This window comes from Scomber japonicus, chromosome 12 (assembly GCF_027409825.1).
Source record: "Scomber japonicus isolate fScoJap1 chromosome 12, fScoJap1.pri, whole genome shotgun sequence".
NCBI classification, from domain to species: domain Eukaryota; kingdom Metazoa; phylum Chordata; class Actinopteri; order Scombriformes; family Scombridae; genus Scomber; species Scomber japonicus.
The window spans coordinates 31,919,804-31,934,464 of record NC_070589.1 but is presented as its reverse complement, the minus strand read 5'-3'; positions in this window follow the sequence as shown (position 1 = coordinate 31,934,464).

Genomic DNA, 14,661 nt, shown 5'->3' with positions numbered 1-14,661 from the left:
AGGTCATAGATAACATGTTGATCAGTGTGATTCTTGTCCCATTACAAAGGTGTTGGATGGATGGCCATGATATTTGGCACATTCATGATCTCTAAAGAATTAAAATAACCTCAGAGTTTAACAGAGTTTATTAATCAGGAATGATAACCTGAAATGTTAGTGGTAACATCATGCTTGGATTTTTCATCCACCCAACAACAGTTTTGTTCAGGTTCTAAAAGGCATTATGACTTCACAATGCTGCAGACCTTATGGTTTATTGTTCCTTATAATCCAAAGAAATTTGTAATTTTTTTCAGGAAACCTTTCTTTTCTTGCCTCTTCTTTTTCTCTTCAGACAATTCCTCCTCCGTTTTTGTAAGTTTCTCTCGTTTGGCTACTTTGGAGATGATTTTAGCTTTGTCCCTCATTGCCTCCAAAGACTGAATTCGGGCCTTGTAACCCTCCTTGGCCTCTGACTTTTCTCCTTCAATCAGCATGTCAATGTACTCTGGAGTGGTCAGAGGGTTAGGCCTGAGGGCGATCTCTTGCAGACGAGTTAAACATTGGGCTGACTGATCCATGAGGGACACTATCGTCTCTTGGAGTTCAACAATCTCTTCTTCTTGCCTCTCAATCAAGTCTTGAATAGTTGATATTTTTTCGTTAGCATTTTCATATTTGTTTTTTAACTCCTGCAGTGTCTGCTTCTCTTTTACTTTCACATACTCCCACCTGTATGTCTGGTTGAAATGCACACTCCAAATGCATTTTCCAGGGCAGACAGTGCACATCCCTGTCGCATCCATTGATGCACAGCCACGTTTTTCATTATCATTTGCTATTGCACATGGGTAGTGGCATGTCATTGAACACTTCTGGCAGTTGGTGATGAACTCTCCTTTGTTTGTCAGCTGTTTTTGGATTGGCTTAATAATGTCCACCTCAATCTCAAAGTTTTCATTTGAAGTCATGACTGTTTCATGCTCTTTGATTTTTTCTCTTGTTGTCTTAATTTCTTCAAGCTTTGCTAATCCTGCTTTAACTTGCGGTTGCAGACCTTCAACAGCCACTTCAAGGTGCTTGCGTTCTTTCAGAACCTCCTGGGTCATGAGTAAGCTTTTGGTTTTCATTTGACCCAAAGCAGTGAAGAACTTCTGCATACTTTTGGCACCCATGTTCCAAAACATTTCATCAAACTCGTCATCATCTTCATTAGAATCTTCATCACAGGCCCTGTCACTGATGCATCTGTTGTCTGCAAACAATGCAGAGTTGTTGAATTTGAAGTGAACTGGAAGCCCAATGTCATTTCTTGGGCATGGAACCGCAGACACGTTTATCGCCTCAAGAACCGGTGGCTGCTTACCATCTGCAAAAGTCACCAGCATCTGAATGTTCTCTGCCACATCTTTGCCAAAAATGGAGAGCACAGAGTCAAACACATATCGTTGTGTTGCTGTTAGTCGTGCAAGAGAGGCCTGAGTAACAAAGCACACTGCATCAATCTCACTGACTCCATTCTTAGAGGTGAAAAGCCTCCGAATTTGTTCTGTGATTTCTTTGTCTCTTCCAATTCCTCTTGTATCTCCAAAGCCTGGAGTGTCCACAATGGTCAGAGAGAAGGGGGTTTGAAACCCATCTTGGTGGTTGATTTGGTACACAGTGACTTCAGAGGTCTGGCTTTCAGCTTGTGATTTTGACTGATCCTCATCATTTAATTTAAATCTAAAATTGTCCTTCCAGTCTACACCAGCAACATAGTTGATCATTCCATTGATGAGAGTAGACTTCCCTGATCCAGTTGCGCCAAGAAGCATTATTGTACGATTTTCCCTCATGGTTTCTTTGCCGAAGTTATACCTCCTGCAACCATCTATGTCCATATCTTCTTCTGTCAGAGGCAGTTTGTAAAGTGAGGGGGATCCAGAATTTATTCTCTTGCTAATATGTTTCAGGAATTCAGCAAGGCGTGCAAACTCACGTTTTGTTGTGTAGACATTCACAGTGATGCTTTCTTTACTTCTACCAGCTACACCACAATCACATCTGACCCTGACAGCATATTCAGTCCCTGACTGAAGCTCTGAAATGATCCCCTTTTCAGCTCTTGACACTATTTGGTTCCAGTGGAGATTTTCATCTTTGACCCCTTTTTCTTTTTGGGCGTACTCCATGATGTAGCTCAAAATATGTACATCGTGTCCAATCTCTGCAGGTTTCTCCCAGCTAACTGATATTTCACTTGAGGTTGTTTCAACTTGAGGTTTTCCAGGAGGGCTGCAAGGTAAGGTTTTAATGGGACCACAGACTTCAATAGCTGGCCCAACACCTACTGAGGTCACTGCTCTGCATTTGAACATATACTCTGTGTTAGGAGTCAGACCACTCACTGTGATTTCTTCAGGTTTGGATGCTTTTGTTTGTTTCCACCCATCCTCTCCACTGACACAGTACTCTACAAAGTATGAGATGATGTTCTCTGCTCCAAATCTTGGTGGAGAGATCTTCAGTGTCACACTGTTGTGGGTTACATCACCTGCTGTCACTGTTTCAGGCTTTGAAGGTGGCTCAAAGTTCTCATTGACAGAAAAGCTGTCTTTATAAACGTAGATGCTTGAACCTTTCTGTGTCTCATTTGTTAAACCCACTGTCAGGAATTTAATGTTCTTATTCTCCTTGTTGGCCTCTGCAAAATCACTGAATAGCTTTGCTTTATGCCTCATTGTATCAGATGCATTGTTTGAAAGGTACCATTGTTCCTTCTCTATATCATGACTATGTGGATCTTCAGGGTCGTCTGGTTTGGGTGTTTGTTTTAAGTAGTTTGATAAAGCTGAGAGGTACGGTTCAGCACTTCCCAGTGAGGTGAAAACAAAACACACAGCATGTTCTGAGCTGAGAATTTCCTCATCAAGCTTATTTTGAGATGAGACAATCTTGGTGTTGTTCATCATTTTGGTGTAAGATTTTAAGATGCAGATTTCTCTCTCTTTACAGTCCATCCACTCATTGAGGCTTTTACTGTTGAAAGGAGAAGAATGTCTCTTCTTCAGGATCTCTGCGAGCACAGCCTCTTCTTCCCCTCCTCCCCGGATTGATGGAAGTTTCTTTGCCAAGGTACGCTGGAATTGTAGTTTGAACTCTGAGCAAAATTCTTTAAAAGTTTTAAGTTTTTTACCAATCTGTGGGAACTGCTGTGCAGTGGTGGCTCTTATTGCATCATTGCATCTCATTTCCAATTCACTGAAGTCCTCCAGGACACTCTGGGATTCCTGCACTAATCTTATACTTATCTGACGTACAAGTTGTGCAGCAGATGAATCTAAAGTTACCAGTGGCAACAGCCAGACTTTCACTGGTACAGCATTTTCTCCATTGGCTCCCAGCAACTGTGGCAGGCTTTGGTAGATTTGTATGGCATCTTGAAAGGATGTGGGAGGCTTCTTGACTAAAAAGTCTCCATGGAATTTGCAGGAGAATTTCTCAACATTTGCTTTGTCTTTGTCTTCCATTTTCAAGGAACCTTCCCCTTCTATTGCAAAACAGGGAATTTTTTTGATCATCACTTTCAAGTTACCTTGAATGTCTTGGTGATTTTCCTTTTCAGACACCTCACGATCAAACACAAAGAAGGCCTGTGCCCCATAAAGGATACCTGTAACAACATGTGTTGCAATTCCTTTCTCAAAGACATACTGATGTTTGACATTGCCTCTTCCAAGATGATTCATTGACAATTCCTGGAACTTTGTGGTAGTTTTGTAGTTCAGTGTTACTCTGGCTTGATTTTTGGATGTCTTATGATCATTCAGGTATTTAGCCGATCCTTCAACCTCTACCAATCCACCCAAGAAACTTGCCTTTAAAGATGCTTCAACCTTAAGCGCTGAAGATTTATCCTCTATTGTATCAGATGCAACTATCTCAAACTCAGTGTTTGGTTTTGGTCTTTCTCTCATATCTTTTTCAAGGTCATTTTTGTCCCATAGTGTCATGCCTGCAAAAAAGAAGATAATAAGTCAATCTGCTTTTCATAGCATTTGTTAAAGTCCTTTAGATGCGAACTGAGCACAGCGTTAGCTTAGGCAAAGCACAAAGTCAAGCTCAGCTCACAAACCCAGCCCACATCACCAGATAGCTCAGCTGATCCTCTTGTATGCGTTCAATTGGAAAATCTCATATAGGATGCCTTGTTTAAGACTGAAGATGTAATATTAAAAAGCTGCACCTTATTGTATCAGCACTGTAGGCTTTGGTTAATTTGATTTCATTTAGTAAATTTACATGAACAAATCTATATGGAAATTCTTACCAGGGACGAGTGAATCTCGACGGCAGTCATACAGCATCCCGAGGCTGAACGGCCGTCCAAGTGCAGCCAACTCCATTGTTCTGCTGGCATCAGGATCCATCTCAAAGTCCAAGTTGGTCCACTGCTGTGACTCTCCTGCTCTCCAAACTGTTAGTCATGTGTCACCTTTTGTTGCTGCAAGAAAGACAAGCTCCACTGAAGTCAAGCGTAAAAATAAAAAAACGTTCCTTTTGGATGAAAACCTCATGATGCCAATTGAAGTGACTTGTCTTTGTCAAGATTGAAGACTACTTGATCAGTTGTTTTAAAAACGTTGTAATTTAATAAACCAATGACGTAACATTAAAAGGTTCTAATATGATTTGAACTGATTGTTTCATCGCATCATAGTGTAAGATAATGAGATAATAACTGAATATTCTTGACTGTTTTTATCAAAAGAAAAGAAAAAAAGAGCAGAAATAAAAACATGCTGCATTTGTCATTTGCTATTATTCTGACTGAAATATGGAACAGCATTCAGCTTCTCTTGAGATCAATTAAACGATGAGATGAAGATGAGATGAATTAAACCTTCAGAGTTCACTGGTAATGTATAATTGTCAAGCTTCACATTTTTAATTAATTAACAATTTATGTCATAATTAGTTGCAGCAATTAATAATTATATTAAAGTGACATTTGTTAAGCAGAGCAAGCTGTAAACAAAACATTGATATATTATCAACACATAAAGGTGTTATGGGGGACAAGTGATTTGCATTTGCATAAGTCAGGATCTAAAACCTAACAAAGGTTATCTTATCTAAATAAATATGTTGGTCAGGAGTCAGTGTGCAGGCGTTACTCTTCTAATCCATCATTCAAATTCAGACATTCAAGTTCCCTTCAATCATTTTGGTGATCCTCTGACTTTTCTTCTAGCGCCATCGTCAGGTCAACATTTAAATGTGTCCAATTCTTTGATAAATGATCAAATACCTGCAAAACTGACATTCCAATCAGCCTCAGCTGCACTTTGTGTGTTTGTCATTAGCAAAGATTAACCGGCTGCCATAATAAGCTATGATGGTAAAGACTTTATCTGATAAGAGTATGCATGCACATCACAAACCAAAAAGTGGCAGGTGCTTCACTAAATTTGAGCAAAAGTCAAAACCAAAAGTAAATAGCTTTCACCCAGTAGGGCCACTAAGATTTATTACCAAGGTGATGTTGGAGTGTGGAGTACACCGGCACTGTAAAACACATTTTTTGGCCACTTTTAAATCCAGGTTAAAAACATTTCTCTTCTCCTGTGCTTATGATTGAGCTCTTTTAAAGCACCTTACATTTTAATCTTTCATTTGCACACTTTCATTTGCACTCTATGTCCTTTTAATGATTTTAAAGCTAATTTATTATTTTATGCTGCAATCATTTATTTTTTCTTTCAATTTTTCTGTACTTTGTTTTTATTATGGGGGGGGTGGGGTGGGGGTTAATTGTATGTTTTAAGTTTCTCAAATTACATGTTTTTCTATTTATGTAAAGCACATTGAATTGCCATTGTGTATGAAATGCGCTATATAAATAAAACTGCCTTGCCTTGCCTTGCCTTGCCTTTTACTGTGTACTACTTTTTACTATTTTATTTTCCGTCTTATTGTTTCCATCATTATTAATGTTTCTTTTTTGTTTTTTCTTCATCTTTTTTGTTCTATGTTCCTTCTAGGTCATTTTAATGTAAAATAAATGGTGCATTTAATTTATTTTGTTGTAAAGCACTTTGAACTGCATTTCTTGTATGAAAGGTGCTATATAAACAAATATATTATCATAATTTTATTATTATTGTTTCAAGCACACCCGAATTTCATCAAATTGAAGTCCTGCCATGCAGTGTCTGAGCTTTCTTTTTGCATTTACAGTATACATTTTTTCTAATAAATCAGCATCAGCATGTTAATATTGACATTGTGCATGTTGGCATGCTGACTTTAGCAATTAGCTCAAAGCACCTTTGTGCTACATTCAGTATTTGTTAATATATTTCTGGTAGACTGACTGACATATGAAAAGAAACAATGCTAATGAAACAATATTCTACTCCCATGTCCAGTAAAAACGTCTATAATGTGACCTTTTAAACATATATAACTCTTATTTTATTTATTTATAAAACTATTCAACTATTATTTATTATCTGTATATTTTTTATGCCTGATTAAATCAGGAATTACAGGATGTTCAGTTACACAAAGCATTTATCATTTCATTACTAATTACATATTTTAAACATTACACAGTATCTAGTAAAAACACCAACAAACTGCAGGACACAGATGATACTCAGTAGAGTTTGTACATGCGACAGCACATGAAGAAAAAGAACATCAGTGTACTCACAGTAGAGATGTGTGTGATCCTCTGAGGCGAGACAGTGCTGCAGTTTCAGTCTTTATTTTCTCTCTGAGAGAGAAACGCCCCCCTGATCTTTTTTCATGAATAGGAGGCAGTACTGAAGAGAAGCAGGCTGATTTCACAGAGCTGACCTGCAAAATGTACAAGGTGGGAATAATAGCATAAGCATATGATAATTATAAATGTCAGTGTATAAAATAAAAAACAGATAACAAAAGACTATTTCCTTGGTAGTGGGAAGTTTCAATGAAAATTGTTAACTGTGTTTTCTGTGGGTTATCCAGAGTAACTCCCTGAAGTTATTTAAATGGTAAATGGACTGTACTTATATAGCACTTTTCTTGTCGTTATGACTACTCAAAGCGCTTTTACACTACATCTCATTCACCCATTCACACACATTCATACACTGATGACGGTGGCTACCACGCAGGGTGGCAACCTGCTCATCAGGAGGAGATTAACCATTCACACACATTCATACACCGTTGGCACAGCAATGGGAGCAATTTGGGGTTAAGCGTCTTGCTCAAGGACAAATTGACATGTGGACTGGAGGAACCGGCAATCAAACTGCCAATTGGGGGACGACCGCTCTACCTCCTGAGCCACAGCCGCCGTTAAACTAACAGGATAATTAGTAGGAAATAGTTAGTACGAAAATATGTATTGGATACATTTATTCCTAATCTGTTCTTCACCACACACTAAAGGTCATGAGACTTTCACATCCTGATAAATCTTATCCCTCAAATCAAACTGGAACTCAAATATCAAACCACATATTGTACTGTATACTGTATGATTTCAATCTGCTGTTATAATGAATTGAGGCCTCACCTGTTTCTAACCAAAATGATGATTCAACACAGTCTTTCCCACAGACTTAAGTTCTTCCAGTTTCTGATTGACCTTTTGTTAAAGACACGTGAAGCTGAGTCATGCGTTTTGAAAAAGCAATGTTTAAACTCTTCTGATGCTTCCACTCTGGCTGCACACATATCCTCTTTCCAATAACTACCTAATGCACAATCTGTCACTTTCTGTACCTGTTTTCAAGTCGAACGTGTCTTGTCCTGTTCATGTAAGATGCAGGTTTACTGGACAACGTGATGATGACAAGAGTAATTTATTTTTTCCCATCCTGTTCTTGTACTGATAGAGGAACAGTGTACTCTTCTCTGACAGTGTTGACACAAGCTCCCATTGTTATCAGCGTTACCTTTTCGGGTTAGGGTTAACCGTTGCAGGAATTTCTGTCAGATGTTAATTTCTGGCTGGCCTTTTAGTTAAGTGAACACCTCTTTTCCCAACAAATATCATACCTCATGGTGTTCTGAATCATGATTTCAATCAATCTGCTGTTATAATAAATTGAGGCCTCACCTGTTTCTAACCAAAATGATGATTCAACGCAGTCTTTCCCACAGACCTAAGTCCTTCCAGTTTCTGATTGACCTTCTGTTAAAGGCACGTGATGCTGAGTCATGCGTTTTGAAAAAGCATTGTTTAAGCTATTCTGATGCTTCCACTCTGACTGCACACATATCCTCTTTCCAATAACTACCTAATACAAAAACCACAATCTGTCACTTTCTGTACCTGTTTTCAAGCCTTACGTGTCTTGTCCTGTTCACATGCGATGTGCAGTACAAATAATCTTATTTCATTTTCTGCACCTCTTGTTTCTGCAGAAAAAAATAATTCAGTGTACAGTACCGCCATGTACCCCTCAATCACAAGGCAGACTGGAACCAGTTCTAAATATCTGTGTGCACAAAAATACTGAAAAATGTATTTGCTAAATCAACAATCTGACTGGTGAGTTTTCACATGTAACAATAAAACCTTGATTTCATTTGTTGCTGTAGTCTGTGCTCTCAGAGGTCCAATACATATAGTGAAAATTAGAGGAGATAATGGGTCCCGTTGTCTTATTCCCTGTTGTAAATCAAAGCTATTTGACAGAGTCCCATTTGTTATGACCGGTGCTCTTGATGTTTTTGTACATTTCTTGGAGCAATTTCTAAAAACTCTCATGAAAACCAAATTTAATGCAGGCTTCTAATATTAAAGGCCATGACACCCTGTTAAAGGCTTTCTCAGCATCCAGGGTAAGAATCAATGTTTGAATATCTATTTTCTGTGAATAGTCTATGATGTTCAAAGTGCATCATTAACATTATGTTATTATCTGTGGTCTGGACCTATGATATGCAGAATTCACAATTTTTGATCAACATTCAATAAGGCTATCCATCCATACAGTATGAACCACAATCAGTAGGATCCTTGCCCTCTTTGTGTATGATTGTAATTATAGATTTGCACCAAGTATTAGCCCACTGACTATGACCTGGCGCCAAAAATAGTTGCAGTAGTTCTTTATCAAATTCCTTGTAAAATTTGCCAGTAAACCCATCATCCGCTGGACTATTTTAATTTCTTTATTGCTACCTTAATGTTATCTAATGTAATTGGCAAAATCAGATTTGTGTTTTGTGTCTTACCAAAATGATGATTCAACACAGTCTTTACCACAGACCTAAGTCCTTCCAGTTTCTGATTGACCTTTTGTTAAAGACACGTGAAGCTGAGTCATGCATTTTGAAAAAGCAATGTTTAAACTCTTCTGATGCTTCCACTCTGGCTGCACACATATCCTCTTTCCAATAACTACCTAATGCACAATTTGTCACTTTCTGTACCTGTTTTCAAGTCAAACGTGTCTTGTCCTGTTCATGTAGGATGCAGGTTTACTGGACAACGTGATGATGACAAGAGTAATTTATTTTTTTTCCATCCTTTTCTTGTACTGATAGAGGAACAGTGTACTCTTCTCTGACAGTGTTGACCCAAGCTCCCATTGTTATCAGCGTTACCTTTTCGGGTTAGGGTTAACCGTTGCAGGAATTTCTGTCAGATGTTAATTTCTGGCTGGCCTTTTAGTTAAGTGTACACCTCTTTTCCCAACAAATATCATACATCATGGTGTTCTGCATCATGATTTCAATCAATCTGCTGTTATAATGAATTGAGGCCTCACCTGTTTCTAACCAAAAACCAAAAGGACCTAATTCATTCCATATTCTGATTGACCTTTAAAAACATGTAGAACTGAGTCATGCATTTTTAAAAAGCGGTGTTTAAGGTCTTCTGGTACTTCCACTCTGGCTGTACTCATATCCTCTTTCCAGTTACCACTTTATACGCAACCTGTCACTTTCTGTTTTCAAGCCATACATGTTCTTATGTCCTCCTCCATGCAAGCCTTAGATGACCAATCACAATGCCAAGCATCGGATGGAGTGGTGTAAAGCATACTGTCACTGGACTCTAGAGCAGTGGAAACGTGTTCTGTGGAGTGAAGGATCACGCTTCTCTGTCTGGCAGTCTGATGGATGAGTCTGGGTTTGTCAGATGCCAGGAAAACGTTACCTGCCTGACTCCATTGTGCCAACTGTAAACCTCTGTGGAGGAGTGATATTTGCATGGGGTTGTTTTTCAGGGGTTGGACTAGGCCTCTTAGTTCTAATGAAGGTTGAAGACTTTTGGACAATTGTGTGCTTCCAACTTCGTGGGAACAGTTTGGGGAGGGTCCTTTTCTACTCCAGTGCCCAAACAAAATCCATTAAGACATGCTAAGTGAGTTTGGTGAGGAATAATCTGACTGGTTCACGCAGAGCCCTGACCTCAGCCCCTTCAACTAACGCTCTTCTGGAAGAATAGGCAAAAATTCCCACAGACACACTCCAAAATCTTATGGAAAGTATTCCCAGAAGAGTGAAATCTGGTATACCAGCTCCATATGCCTATGGATTTAGAATGGGATGTCATAAAAGCTTGTGTAGATGTAATGTCCAGGTGTCCCAATACTTTTGTCCATATAGTGTATGTGGAGCATAAAAACTGAACACTGCTTCTACATGTTTAGTCTAGACTCTGAGGATGAAAGCAAAAAATTAAAAATGAAGGTTTGATATTGACCTATAATTACTCATTAGAGAAGTGTCTAGATTGTTCTTTTTAAGGATGGCTTGATGACGTGATCTGAGAACACGCAGTTTGAAACCATTTTGAAACCATTTTGAAAAAGGCAGGTGTCTGCAAAAAGTGTCTGCACAAAGTGTGTGTGTGTGTGTATAAATACAGAAGCAGCAGAAGAAACTGTTGCATAGCTCGTCCCCCCTTTCTGATCAGAGGCAAACTGAGCGGTAAGTTTCTGAACACATTTGCATCTACTCAAATACTTTGTTGTTTCACTGTTGTGATGTTGCAAATATAAATTTCATGAACATAAATGCATCATTTGATCTTAGAATTATCTTTTTTGTGTGATTGCTGCAAGCACTTGTTTTTTAATATCTCCTACTATTGGTCTATATTCGATACCACACTTCTGGATAATAATAATAATACTTTTTATTTGCTTTTTAAGATACTCAAAGACGCTTCAGAAATATTATTTTATAACATCATAACATAAATCTTAACAATTGAGGTTATAAAATTGAGAGTTATAAAAGACTTTGTGATTGCAACTTGCAACAGTCACACACATTTTCTTCCCAGGAAGTGGATATTCTAGTTGTTTGTGTAATTTGTCTCAGACTTGTTTGACAAATCAAGTGTGGTCACATTATTCACACATCACACATCACAGTCATTGAATTTGGTTACAAAATTTTGTTGAAATCAGTTTTTTTGTCTCTTTCTAGTATAAATATGTATTGCACGTATTTGTATCGAGTGTGTTTATGAGGTAGATTTGTTACCACTAATATTTCATAGATATTTTGTCATATTCTGTAATCCACACATAAAACAGCAGACATTTAAATATTTTTTATCTTACAAGATATAGGTCAAATCTCTATCTAGGAGAACTTAGCTGTGATATAAGTATCATCAAAGTGAAACATAAACTTCCTTTCTTACAACCTTTCAGTTTAGGCTTAAAGATTATTTCATGAGCCAAACTATTACATTTTTACTGGTATACAGTATGTTGTGTCTTAGCAGTTGTATGCACTGCAAATTATATATTGTAAGCTTATTTTATTGTTGAAGGATTTTAATCTATTTGGGGTTTTTATATTTTTTCTTCATTGATTTCTTCATTTGATTTTAGGTCATCTTATTTTATGTGACATGTCTGTATAGGCCCATTAGTTTAGTTTTCTTTTTTAAATTTCAGAGAAGCTGAAATGTTGTCTATTGTGCAAAAGTTGTAAATGTATGTGTAGTTCATGACAATCAGCTGCTGGACGAAACCAAAAATCAACCCTTACTGTACATCTCCAAACAAAAACAGGTGTCACAGTTTTGCAGATTTAAACACCAGCTCTGATTGGATGGCATTGGAAGATTTAATCTACTAAAAAATACATAATGTAAATAATCTGATGCCGTGTCTTGTTTTTAGACTGGATAAACGTGACTCCACAAAGGCTTTTCCAAGAAACATCAGACTTCAGACACTTCCACAGTGATGTATTCCTCTTCAATGCATTTGACAGATTGCATGGAAGGTAAATGACAAAATGGATTAATATTTATTTGTTTTATATATATATATATATATATATATATATATATGTGTATATATATATATATATATATATATATATATAATATATAATTTTCCACATATTCATGATCTGTTCATATTGCTCGCTTTTCAAAAACACTTTGTTCATTTTTGTATTGTAGGAGTTTTGGAGATAATGGTTTAAATACAAGGAGCATTTCTAAAACCCAACGGCTGTTGGATCCTGAAACAGACAACTGGACTGATAACAGCCAACTGAGGTTTGTTATAGTAATGTAATTAATCTCCAGCAGCTATACATACACACACACACACACACACACACACACACACACACACACACACACACACACACACACACACACACATACTTATATAAATATATATATAGGTTGCTATCAGGCCATGGCTTTATGCTGATCAGCTGTATAGAAACAAGGTCTCCATTTACATAATCTCACATTGCGCTTCATGCAAGAACCTCCCCTACAAACAGATCTGTTCTTAAGATCCATGCACGAGTCATTTAACAACATCTATGGCAACCAGAAATTTAAACTATATTAATACTTAAAATTTTCTCTGAGATACTCTCTCAGACCTGTTGTATGGGTCATGAATAGATCATCTCTGCCTGTCTTTGTAAGAAGAAAAACAGTTATTTGACTTACAATAGTCATTTCACAATCTGAATCAATTTGGAATTATAAATGATACTGAAATTGATTTAAAAATTAAATAAATAAAACAAATATATATTATCATAGATTTTTTACATTTTGGCGCAAAGTTTATTTTACAAACCACCACTAAAGCAGCTCTTTCATAAAGAGTACAATCAATATTATCACAAAGTGGTACACTGTCATGATAGCTCCAACTTTGGGTTTAATTATATGTAATATTGTTTTTTGTAATGTTTGTTTTATACAGATTCAGAGCAGAGAGCACATCACAACAACATAGGCAGCAAGACAACATGGAGGACGAACTTCTCTGACAACAGTGTGACAATAGTGTTTTCTATTATGAAATAATTAACCTCTCCAAATGGCTGATCCTGTTCCTAACTGAAAATTGTAATACTACATAATTTCTTACCTTCACCATGATGGCACAGGCTATTCAAGGTTTTTTTTCAGGATCAAAGGCAAAGTCAAGTCTTCGGCTCGCTGATGCTGTTAAAGAAAAAAGCATACAGCTAGAACCAAAGACAGGGCCTCTCTCTATTTATCAAATTCTCCTTAAAGAGGAACAAATCAATGTTCCTGGGTGCAAGCGTTTCACTTTTGGGAACAGTGACAAACATAATCGTACCATCATGGTTCTCGGAGCAACTGGGGCTGGGAAGACAACTCTGATCAATGGAATGATCAATTACATTTTAGGTGTCGAATGGAATGATTCATTTCGGTTTAAGTTAGTTGATGAGGGTCAGTCGAAATCTCAAGCTCACAGTCAGACTTCTGAAGTCACTGTGTACAAAATCAACCACCAGGAAGGCTTTAAAATCGAGTACTCTCTGACCATTGTGGACACTCCAGGCTTTGGAGATACAAGAGGCATAGAAAGAGACAGAATGATCACGGAGCAGATACGTAATCTTTTCTCCTCTGACCTTGGTGTCAATGAAATTGATGGTGTGTGTTTCGTAGCTCAAGCTTCGTTAGCACGACTCACACCATCACAGAAGTATGTGTTTGATTCTGTCCTTTCAATCTTTGGCAAAGATGTGGCAGAAAACATCAGGATTCTGGTGACATTTGCAGATGGCCAACGTCCACCAGTTCTAGAGGCAGTCAATGAATCAGGTGTCCCATGTCCTAAAGGAAAAGACGGGCTGCCAGTTAACTTCAAATTCAATAACTCAGCCTTATTTGCAAATATATCATCTGCAGCAAACAGCATAGATGGAGAAGATGAAGAAGGAGGGTTTGATCAGATGTTTTGGAACATGGGGACAAAAAGTATGAAAAGGTTTTTTGCCGCTCTGAATGTCATAGAAACTAAAAGCTTGAAAATGACCAAAGAGGTCCTCAGAGAAAGAAAACAGCTGGAGAATTCAGTTGAAAATTTGCAGCAGCAGGTTAAACTTGGTTTAGCCAAGCTTGAGGAGATAGAAGAGACATCTGGAAAACTGAAAGAGCATGAGGCAGAGATCAGCAGGAATGAGAATTTTGAGTTTGAAGTCACCGTCAAAAAGCCTGTACAAGAAGATATTTCTGGTACTGGAAATTACATCACCAATTGTCAACAGTGCTACCAAACCTGCCACTATCCTTGTGGTTATGCAAATGATGCAGAAAAAAAACACTGTTGTGCAATGGATGGAGATGGAAAGTGTACTGAGTGCCCTGGCAAATGTGACTGGACTTTGCATTTTAATCAGAAGTACAGATGGGACTATAAGGAG